Source organism: Halyomorpha halys, unplaced genomic scaffold (assembly GCF_000696795.3).
Source record: "Halyomorpha halys isolate HHAL.00 unplaced genomic scaffold, Hhal_1.1 Scaffold174.1, whole genome shotgun sequence".
Classification (NCBI taxonomy): domain Eukaryota; kingdom Metazoa; phylum Arthropoda; class Insecta; order Hemiptera; family Pentatomidae; genus Halyomorpha; species Halyomorpha halys.
Window position 1 is genome coordinate 96,862 of NW_027107482.1, and position 12,403 is coordinate 109,264.

Consider the following 12,403-nt stretch of genomic DNA (forward strand, 5'->3'; position numbering starts at 1 on the left):
CTCTCAAAAGAGATTTAAACTTATCTTCATCCAAGTTTGGTAATACTGAAGATCTCCAGTGCGTAGATTTTAATACTGATCCCCTGAGAAAAGGAACTGCATATCTGAATGATAGAACATGGAAAATACATTCAATACAGTTGTCAATTAGCTCATCTTCATTCTCTTCCTCACAAGTTTGAAGATCAATAAGACACTCATAAGATAAACTTTCACACAAATTCCACTTTAGGCATGTTGTAATAAATTGCTTAAATTAAAACTGAAACTTAAATCAAATTCGAAGTAAACAATAACATGAGGCTCTGGAAGGAAAGGTTATAAACATAAAGGCTTATAAAACAAGTTGCTGAGAAAATGCGCTAGGGGCTCTTATGCATTTATCATTTAACATGACTTTAAATAGAGCTTCTCACAATCCTATAGTTATAACATTTAACATTTAACACAACATCATGAATACCCCAAATATGTTATATCCTTGTAACATGCTAAAAGAAGGAAATATTTCTCCATTTAACATGTTTAAATAAAGATGAAAATAATTTCAACTCAAATTAGTGTGCTAAGTGAAAAACTTGAGTGAGGCACATACCGCTCTAGATTTTTATGTTTTTGGAAATGAGTTATGTTAAAAAAGTATCCGTTATTTGAGAATAACCTTGAACTTCTCTTCGGTTCCTACCTGGATCTGGTCTGATGGCCATAAACGAGCAGCCACCCGTCACCTGAGTTTATGCGTGTCATTCCCTCCCCATGACCTCATCCCCAGGAGAGAGGTCACACGACGAAGAGGGTATCCGGGATACACCTGTAGCCATGAGATCAGCGCCGGGTATAGCCCCCCCTATACAGCCCTTGGTGGGGGGCCTCCGGGCCGCCTCGACCCCCCACTCCTTCGGCCCTAGTAAGTTCCCTCGGGCGGGAGTGTTGGCAGTGCCGGGTGTTCGTCTCGCACACTCTCCGGTGAGCTAGTTCTATATTACTAGATTTCTCTAACCTCGTAATATCGTATCTTTAATGATACTAATTGACACAACAAATCTTGTAGTCGTAGACGATTTCCAAGTCACAAGCACTCATAACAATAAAGGTATTATATTTGATAGCTTTTGTAGCCATGTTTTTACAGGTATTATTGTTAATTAACCCAATAAACAATAGGTTTTAGACCTAACTTACAACATATAATAAACTATTAATACATGAGATATTATTTTAGATAGATAGCATTGATAACGCAATAATATTGATACATTGAAATACATAAATGTAGATAAAAAATTAATGCCATTACAAAAGAGGGAGAAAAAATAAATTATATAAAAATGAAGCAATGTTTTTACAGGTATTATTGTTAATTAACCAAATAAACAATAGGTTTTAGACCTAACTTACAACATATAATAAACTATTAATACATGAGATATTGTTTTAGATAGATAGCATTGATAACGCAATAATATTGATACATAAGGCATTTAGGCATGCCATTACAAAAAAGGTAGAAAAAATAAATTATATAAAAATGAAGTGATGTTTTTACAGGTATTATTGTTAATTAATCCTATAAACAATAAGTATAGACCTAATATGCAGTATATAATAAACTATTATACAGGAGGCATTGTTTACGTTAGCTAACACTGATAACACAATAAAATGAATATATAAATTTTACATTGGAATAGAATTACGAATTCTCCATGGATTCAATTGGAATTCCATCAGTGTAATCCTCCAACCAGAAAATAAATAATTTAAGCATAGTACTTATAATAAAATATATATATATGGAACGATATTTTTATCATTAAAAAAAATAAATTATATTTTATAACTTTTGTACAACTGTGTTTATATGTATTATAGATAATCAGCCATATAAGCAATAGGTCATATAATTATATACTATTATACGAGCTGTTGTGTTTGCTGTTGTTTAGATATCTATCACTGTTATCACAATAAAATAGATATATAAACTCTACATAGGAATGCAATGGATTCCATCGGAATTACAGTTATGCAAATCCACCAATTAGAAAATAAAAAATAGTATTAAGTATAGTATCACAAAAAAAAAAAGTAATAAAACTATACTTTTCTGGTACATTATATTTATTATATAAAAAAGAATCAATTTTATAGCCTTTGTAGTGCTGTTTCTATAGGTATTATACTTAATCCACTAAATAAACATAAACTTATAGAACAAACAGGTAATATAATAAAATACTAATACACCAAGTATTATTTTTGAGATCTAACAATGTGGTGTATATCCACTAATTAGATAAAAATATATTTAAGCTAACTCATTAAAAAAGAGGAGCGGAGGAGGAATGGTTCAGTGGGTAAGACTCTGTTTTCCCGAAGGACCGGGTTCGAACTGTAGTTAACCCTGTGGTCTCAGGAGGCGTCCGGGGTCCACCCAGCCTCCTTAAGTTGGTATTTCTAATGGGGGAAACATCTGGTGGCTATGCGTGACCATGTACAATCACCCCCTTCAAAAACTGTTGTTCAAGAAACAGTACTTCCTTATAATGTACCCTTAATAAAAAAAAAATTTATTTAAAAAAGAATACAAAATAATATTTTAATAAAATATTTTTTCACCAGAGGGTTTTCTACTTATTGAACTAGATATATTTTTGAAAACTCTCTCCTCTAAAAATTTTTATTTAATATTTTTTTTCATAAACGTTTCGGGAATCTACCCCCCCCCCCTCTTCAGGATCAACGATCTCATCAGTACTTAAATTTTATACATGTATATATAGTTCTATATTTCGTCCATAATAAAATATTTTATAATGTAGGTATATATAATTTTTTTTTTTAATTCCTGGTCATTTCTGACATACGGGGAGGATATCTAGAGGTAATCAACTTATTCTAACTATGGGGGTGGTTCAAGTTTTATTTCGTGGGACCACCACAAAAAAAAAAGTTGACCCTTCAGACCAGATTCGAGCTGGCGCCGCTGCAGTCGTGAGGCAGCTTAAGTTGACGCTCTATCTCCCCCGGATACAAACGACCGGCTACGTATAGTAAGTAGAATTGTACACAAATAATACAAAAAAATAATTATTCTATTTTACAATTTCAGTAATGCTGTTTTTACTGATATTATTACTAATTGACCTTGTAAACAACTAGCTATATAGTCTTATTAGAAACAATATAATAATTTATTTATTTGTTTATGTGGCAACCCCGGTACAAATAGAGTTAACCAGTGAAATACATATTAAATAGATAATCAATTGTAGTAATTTAAAAAAAAAATCGTGAGTTAAAGATCGTTTATATAAACCAATAACAAACACTATATCAAAGCTGGGGTATCCACATTCGTTAAAATAAAATAATAAAACAAAAACATCACTTCATATTTAATGATATAAAAAAATAAAAAATAAAATAAAATAAAAACTATACCTCCTATTGGGATGATAGGTGTCCAGCACTAAGCAAAAGGTTTTCGGTTACATATATAAAACACAGTTTATAACTGTTAACTAATGATTATTTTTTTTTTATTATTGCTATTTACAACTGTACATTATAATACATTTAGTAAATCTGATCTAAGTTAAATTAGAGTGTTACAGGCGTGTAGAGAAACTACCCATTGGTAGCACTCTAATGACATTTTACATTATATGGTCTCGTGGCCATCTTCTTTTCAGGTGCCTCGGAGGATTGTCAGGAATGGAAGAGGATGCAAGATTAGAAACTAAGGGGTTTGAGTGGTTAGAGAGTTTATAATGGAAGGAGTGATATCTGGTTCGGGCTAGATCGGTTACATAGGGAACATTAAGGTCTTTATATATGATTTTATTTGTGACAAAGTAAGGAGCATTTAGGATTTTACGAAGGATTATGGATTGTAAGGATTGAATACGAGAGGAATTCGAACTAATGATTATAAACATATATAAAAAAGGTCCAATCCTGAGCGTACAAACAGAAATATATACAACTGATTTCGGCTAATATAGCTTAGCTTCGGCATGCATCGAATTCGGCAATTTGTAAAAAAAAAAATAAAAAAAAAAAAAAATTGTTGAATGTATCCTGCTGGAATTAATATTTGTATACAATTATTGTTATACTTAAGAACTGATACCTCTTTGGTCAAAAACACAATTATAAATGCTTATAAAAATAACGTATCATTCAAAAGATTTTTCAATCGACATGTTGTGGTACATCAATCTAATTTTTTTCTTAATGAGGTGTTGATTAGTTCACCGTAGATTAAAAGTGGAGAAGATAGTCGGCGGTACGTTCAGCAAATAAACATAAAATCTGAAGTTGATTAATAAAATCAACTATTTTATTTTCAATTCATTGTTATGTATATTTTCAAATTTTTTAGTTTATTATTTGTTTTCTCTGAATGATGGTTGTTATCAATTTTTGTTTTTAGCCCTGATGAAGATCTGAAATTTAGGTCGAAACGTCGGTACGAATGAATAATTTCTTGTTTATTGCTGACTGAACACCCCTTGACCATCTTCACTACTAATTTTTTTTCTGACTTCCAGAATACTCTTGAGATGTTTCTAGATTGAAGCATTAATTTTTACTTTATTTAAGTAAATAATTTTATTTTTATCCATTATAGTCCCAACACATTTTATTTAATTTACAAGTCCGACGTTTCGGCCAATTCAGAAGATTGTTGTGATAAATTTTTAACAAATAACTGACTGTGATAAATTAATTTTAATTTTTTTTTTTAATGGGAAGATTGACTAATTAGAAATTGTTGATTTGACCTGGACAGAATAGGCTGCATGAAGTTGAGTTTTTAAATCATTTAGTTCAAAAATTGAATTAAGATTGTCCCTGAAGATGGCCGGATTGGCCAAAACGTCGGACTTGTAAAGAGAATAAAATGTGTGGAGACTATAATGGATAAAAATTAAATTATTTATTTAAACAACATTAACCAGTCCCAAGAAAGTATTTAAGGTTATAAATTAATTTTCACTTTTTGTAAGTGTTTTTTTTCTTAGACTTATTAAGTGTTACAACTGAAACGAAGATATCGATATAGTCATTGCTTACTTCAGATTGGTGCTAAGTAAATTTCCAACAAGTTTACGAAAAATACAATTGCAACTTATCAATTTTTTTCTTTCTCATTTTGGTATGAAATTTGTTCAATCTAAAAATTGATTGAAACGTTTCAGGGGTACGTTTTGAGATCTGTGGGCAGCGCTGGTTCGAATCCTGCCTGGGGGTGTTGCCTTTTTTAAGTGTTGGTAACACAAAATAAAAAACTTGACCACCCACCATGGTTAGAAGAGGTTGGGCACCTGTAGATAACTAGGCAAACATCACCTTTGCTCTGAATTGCCTAAAAAAAAAAGTTTTTAATTTATATCATTTTTTTATCTTTTCTGTACTTAACTACTTTAATTCGAAATTGAGAGTTTAATAAATTCCGTATTGATCCAGGGAGATGTCTCTTTAGATTGTTAAGTTTTGGATAATATTACGTGGACTTCAGAGGCTAAGAATCAAATAAATAAATATTTTTAAAAAATACGAATTCCATGAAGATAAATTTGTTTTCAATTTCAAGGGCCCCAAAATGTTTTAGATTAATAAATTAAGATTCGGCTCGAATCTCTGTATCTCGCTTTTTTTTTTAATTTTATTCATTTTATTAAAGATAACCAATACAATCTGCCACAAGTTGAGGGCATTAAATATGACTGTTCAAATACTCATTCGTACTATATATACAGAAATATAAGGGAAAAAAAAGAAAGTAAATGTAAATAATAACAAAAATACTCATTAAATTAAAATAATAATAATAAAGAAATATACAAATAAAAGATAATGCTGTCTTGAACCTCGTCTTTGATTATCAGATGCCGAAGTTCTTGGACTCGTTAGAAAGAGTAGAGATTCTTCTTTCAATCTCCTCTTACAACCATACCATTATATTGTAAAATTGTAAAAAAGAATTATTACAAAATAAAACCAAAATTGACTTTTTCTTTTAGTACAACTTTGGATCGAAATGATATAGAAATACCCCGGTTAAAGCAAGATTTACTAGAGATAGGCAAAAATTAGCTATAATTGAAACTAAACGCTAAAATTATCATGGATACGATTTTTATTTATCAATGGTTCATTCATGAATAAGGTTCGTATCCATGGCAACATTATCTGTTAGTGTTAACAGCAGATAATTTTTGCCCTTCTCTTTTTAATTTATACATTACTTGCTGTTCCAACTGAAGAATGCTTCACTATTGCTCGAATTGAGTATGTACTCTATTAGAATACATATTATAATAACTATATACATCCTAATTGTTTATACAATTATAAACATATTACAAGAACAATTCATCATGAAATTAGTAGTTTTACTGATGGATTTGAGATGGAAATTTCTGAACAGGATAGTCCGGATTACAAAGTTTTACCAAGGCCCGTCTATGAGTTTTACCAATTTATCCAGTCTGTCTGAATAATTCAATTACTCACTACACAGTTGACGAAGTATTTATTTATTTATTTATTGACATTTTCAGCTGTATAAAAAATACATCAAGCAAATTTGAAGTAAGATCATAATGGTATGATACATCATGTAGAGAAACTACCCAGTAGTAGAACTCTAAAAACATTTTACAATATAAGGTCACGAGGCCATCTTCTTTTCACGCGCCTCGGAGAATTGCCTGGAATGGAAGAGGAAGCAAGGTTAGAAACTAGAGGGTTAGGGAGTTCATAATGGAAGAAATGATATCGGGTTCGGGCTAGGTCGGTTACATAAGGAACATTTAGGTCTTTATGTATGATTTTGGTGGAATAGAATCTGTTTACATTGTGACAGTATGTAATAATTTTTACTCTGTTAATCACATGTTAGTAGTTTTCGAATTCCAAGCAATATAACAATAATTTACTTATATTATGTTTTGGTTGATTTATAATCATTTTGATTATTATTAAGTTTAATGAAATGTAGTGAATATTACTTTTAGTAGTTTTGTATTATCCAGTTTTTTTTTATCTTTTGTTTATTGTTTTTGTAACGGATCACTAGACTCATGGTTTGTTATAACACTGTATCTTTAACATATTCAAATTAAGACTTTGTCTTTCAGAAAATAAATACATATTCCATTCTATTATTAAATGAAATAAAATAAAAATCTTTTAAATAATTTTATTACTTTATTTGGTATTTTTAACCTTCAAAAATGCGGCTTATTTATGTAGTTAGTTAGTGTTTACTGCATTCTCTTTCCCACGTTTTTTTTTGTTTTTGTTTTTTTACTGAAACGAAATATAATAAATATTATGTTTTCAATTTTTATCAGTTATTAAAAGCGTCATAGTGACGTGTTTTCTCACTGGCTACTCCATCTACTATAATAAACATAATACAAAATAATATGAAATGCCTAAGCTACTGATATTTTAAGGTTGAAACTAATAACATAAATCAATAATTAAAAACTTTTTTATTGAAATAATTTTATTTTAATATTAATTTAAACTCTTATTTTTTATTTATTTATTTATTGATATTTACAACTGTATAAAAAAATACCAGTAAATTTGATCATAATGACATAATGATATGATAAAGGATGTAGAGAAGCTACCCAGTAGTAGAACTCTAAAAACAGTTTACAATATAAGGTCACGAGGCCATCTTCTTTTCAGGCGCCTCGGAGGATTGCCAAGAATGGAAGAGAAATTTCTATTTTTTAACTATTCCAAATATTATCTTCTAAATTACAATTTTTAAAAAAAAAATAATTTACCATTTACGTTTATCATTTTTAAACAATTATTACGTCAACTCATTTAATTAAATGAATAATTTAATCAATAGAACTTTTCAATTATATATATTTAGATGTATCCGTTAACCTTATTAGTATAGTTAATAAGTCTTTTTTTATTTATCTTCATCCTGTTTATTATTTTATTTATATATTGTTTATATACCGCCTACTTTAAATTTTGATCTTATATATTTTATACCCATCACTTTTTTGTGATATTTTAGAAAATAAACTATTTTGTAAAACATTCAGACCGAAAAATAATGAATTAACGGGATTATTTCGAAAACTACACAACACTGAATTTCATGTTTTTTTTCTCACAATTTTGATCCAATATACTCTCAAGTTTAATTTTCAAAAACTCTCTAACGTTTCGGCCCTCAGGCCATTTTCATTTCCAATGGTTTGGCCGAAAATAAATAAAAATATAAATTAGTTTAGAACACCAAAATGTAAGACAAAAATGTATCACTAATTGTCCTATTGACCTATCTGCCGGATTTAGTAACTATAATGGAGTTATTATTAAGTGTTTGTAGCGCCGATCAATTATATTATTTGCATTTATAAGATTTTTATTGTTATAATTAATATTATTATTAAAGTTTCATAATGGAATTTCGCTCATACCTGTTGAGGTAGCTTTATTATTCCTGACAGTTGCCAAGCAACGTAAGCCATTGGCGCCAAACAAAATCGCACTTGAACGCTGATCCTATCTGGCAAAGCGTGCCAATTAAATTGGAAAGCAGACAAGCGACCTAAATGAACGAATTTAAATAGCATCTATTTGCCACTATGTCAAATTTGGTTCGGTGTAGTCAGTATTTTTTTAGTATCAATAAACAAATCTGTTATGTACATGGTCAGTATAAGCTCTTTCCTTATTTTTAACTAATTTTTTTTTCCTTTTTCTCTTTTAGTTTTCATCACGAAATTTAATTAAAATTGTTTAATGTGAAATTGGTGAATGACACAATCTTCCTTATTTAAATATAACACTTTATTTCACATACAACGACGTTTCGGGGTTATCCCTATCTTCAGGTTGCTAGAAAACCAAATTCAACAAAATTTAAACATATGCTTACAACACTACTATATCACATGATTCATTAAACTATTCATAAACTATTTACCTCATTAACTATGTTATATATAATGTATAATTAACTCCTTAATTTGTCATTACATGCTAATATTGAAACATATTATTGTCAATTATTAAATAAAAAACTTTTTATAATATCAACTATTATACATTTATCAAGGAGAATAATTACCTCCCTTAAGGTTATCTTTCATAATGATAACAACCAAATAGACTATAACAATAATCTTCTACCTGTATTACCACAAAGATGAACAATCTAACTAAAATTAACAATTTTTATATACAATAACAAACAACAAAGATTAAAATAAATCTAAATTCTATAAAAATACACAAACTAAAATGTATAATTTATTTGTAATGTGTGTCTAAAGTTTTAGTATCTGTTTTAAAATTAATTGCTTTCTCAATGTTTTTAGTGATATGTACTGATTCTATTATTTTTCTATTCTTACTATGCTAATATAGGTAGGAGATTATTGTTATAGTCTATTTGGTTGTTATCATAATGAAAGATAACCTTCAGGAAGGTAATTATTCTCCTTGACAAATGTATAATAGTTGATATTATAAAAATATTTTTATTTAATAATTTACAATAATATGTTTCAATATTAGCATGTAATAACAAATTAAGGAGTTAATTATACATTATATGTAACATAGTTAATCAGGTAAATAGTTTAATGAATAATGTGATGTAGTAGTAATGTTATAAGTATATGTTTAAATTTTGTTGAATTTGGTTTTCTAGCAACCTGAAGAACCCCGAAACGTCGTTGTATATGGAATAAATTGTTATATAGTGTCATTCACTAATTTCATTTTGTTCTAGAAATTCTTCCAGTATAAGATCATTAATTTAAAAAATTTTTTGGTAAATTATATTTTTATTGTGTACGTTGTTATTAATATTTGAAGGTTAACAGTTAAGAGTATAAAAATCGAATTTTTAAAGTTTTAATGGGACAAATTTTTTTATACAAAGGATACTTTTCGTTTTACCATTTTTTAAAATAATTATTGAACTTCTTTTTTTCAGTTTTAGATCCCTTTTAAATTTTTAATACATATTTTTGGAAATAGAGACTATAAAGTATTGTTTCAATTTGAATCTGTTATAAATGAATGTATTTTTCATGTTTCGTGTAATTCATTAATTCCAGTGAATAAGACTATTATGATTGAAATTATTATAATTAGTGATTGAATAGTTATAATATGTTAATATGTAAGTTTCCTAAAGCTATCTATTTAGAAACGGCAAGTCATATATATTTTCATTAAGAAAGTTGACACTTCAATTGTTTTTTTGTATATAATTATTGGTATATTAATCATTTGAGAATATAATTGAAATTATTGTATTGTGCAACATTTCGAAATACACGTTTTGAGGTCAAAATAACCAAATATCGCAAAATGGTCTTTATTTCTATGAACAACGTTGCTCGAAAACGAATAGTCTTACAAACCTGGAATTACATATTTATGGGTACGTGGCAGCAACTTTTAAGCTAATATTATCTGACTGGAAGTACCACTTCATTGGGTTTATTTTTATATTTTTATCCATAACAGTTCTTATAATTCTGTAATTTGTTATAATTTTGATTAAACTCTGTAAATAAATGAGCGATTAAATGAAATTTAATAATAAAATAGGTCTCATGTTTATTGAAATATTCTGACAGGGCTTAAACCAGAGGTGGGCAAAAACTATTCGATTGACAAGAGACGAATACAATTTTATTCGAAGTTTGTATTCGATTGACAAGAGACAAATACAATTTTATTCGAAGTTTGTATTCGATTGACAAGAGACAAATACATTTTCATTCGAATAAAACTACGACTAAACAATCCGAATACTTTTTTATTCGAATATTTTAAATACTATTTCAATCGAATAAAAAATTAGTCGAATGAAAAATTATCGAATACAAAATCAGTCGAATACATGTTATCCGAATGAGAATTTGATTTTTTTTTTTTAAATTCACTTATTTTTTTACCACCTTGTATGTCCCATTTCACATATTCAGACAAGTACAAAACGAAAATGCCATCAATTTTAAGATCCCATATCGATTTATTTTTACTTTTCTGATTTCTAACATGTTACGGTTCCTTTATACGTTTTGAGGAATGCAGAATATGAAAATGATGTCAATTTTAAGATCGCATATCGATTTATTTTTATTTTTCTGATTTCTAACATATTAGGGTTTTTTTATATGTTTCATGTATGTTTTTGCCAAAAATGAAAATACTATTGATTTTATGATCGCGTATCGATTTATTTTAACTTTCTTGATTCTGAACATGATAGGGTCCCTTTATGTTATGAAATATATAGAAAATGAAAATACACCATCGATTTTAATATCGCGTGTCGATTTGTTTTAACTTTTCTGATTTCTAACATGTTAGGGTATCTTTATGTTTTGAGATATATAGAAAATGAAAATACTACCGATTTTAGTATCGTGTATCGATTTATTTGAAATTTTCTAAATTCTGACATACTAGGGTCCATCTACATGTTTTGGGTTCTGCAAAATATGAAAATGCTATCGATTTTATGATCGAAGAAGAAAAACTAGAATCATCCTATTCAAACAGTAAAGGTCGAGACCGACCGATCTTTCCCGATTGCATCGGTTCTTCATATTTTTTATTGTGTCGTATTCTTGGCAGGTATAAAGTTGTTATTCGTTTTTCATACATCTAAGAACCTATAAATACCAGTTATGTCAGGAACGGAAAAGCTAAAAATTTTTATTTGAAATTTTACTAACCTCAAATGACAGGTGATGCGGATTCCACCCCAGATTTTTTGCTGTAGAAAAGGCCCCGGGAAAAAGCCTGGAAAATGTTATAAAAAACATTTTGTTTTTTTAAGGTGTTGTTGTACAGTTTCAAGTGATGTTCCTCTGCAGATCTTTTATCAGACGTTTTTCAGGTAGGTGTTGTATTAATCAACATCTACGAGCAGTTTCTTTTGTTTAGTCCAGTATGGGGATCCCAAGTAAGTCTCTCGTCAAGATGGTTTAATAGCGAATATATTACAAAGGCGTTATTGGGATATTAAAAAAAAGATGCTGTTGGGAAGGAGTACAGGTTTATGACGAAGAGTAAAGGTGATCTGATAGGTATGCAGCAATAGGGTCATTGTTTACAGACTGATAAATGTCGTATATATATCAGCATATGTCGTTAGAACTTTGTTAGTTTTTAGCGCACTTGCTCAGCCTCCACTGGCCCATTACCAGTGATGCGGCGAGAGGGATGCGCTGGGATCTTTTGAGCTCTGCTCTACCCCTCACACGTGGGGGATAGAGTGGGGTCAGGGATCCTCAGGTCGATTGTGTAAATATTGTATATATTATTTTATCATTATGTTATTTTATTTATTTATTTTTCATACAGATAGTCTGATTAT

At 29.0% G+C, this 12,403-nt stretch overlaps 1 protein-coding gene across 1 annotated transcript in view; it reads left to right on the forward strand.

Moving 5' to 3' along the window:
• The first annotated feature begins 908 nt into the window (after positions 1–908).
• Positions 909–12,403, forward strand: part of raw — a 328,767-nt gene continuing 317,272 nt past the window's right edge. The window contains exon 1 of the mRNA XM_067045836.1: positions 909–1,093. The gene's annotated coding sequence lies outside the window, so the exon portion shown is untranslated. The remainder of the gene's footprint in view (positions 1,094–12,403) is intronic.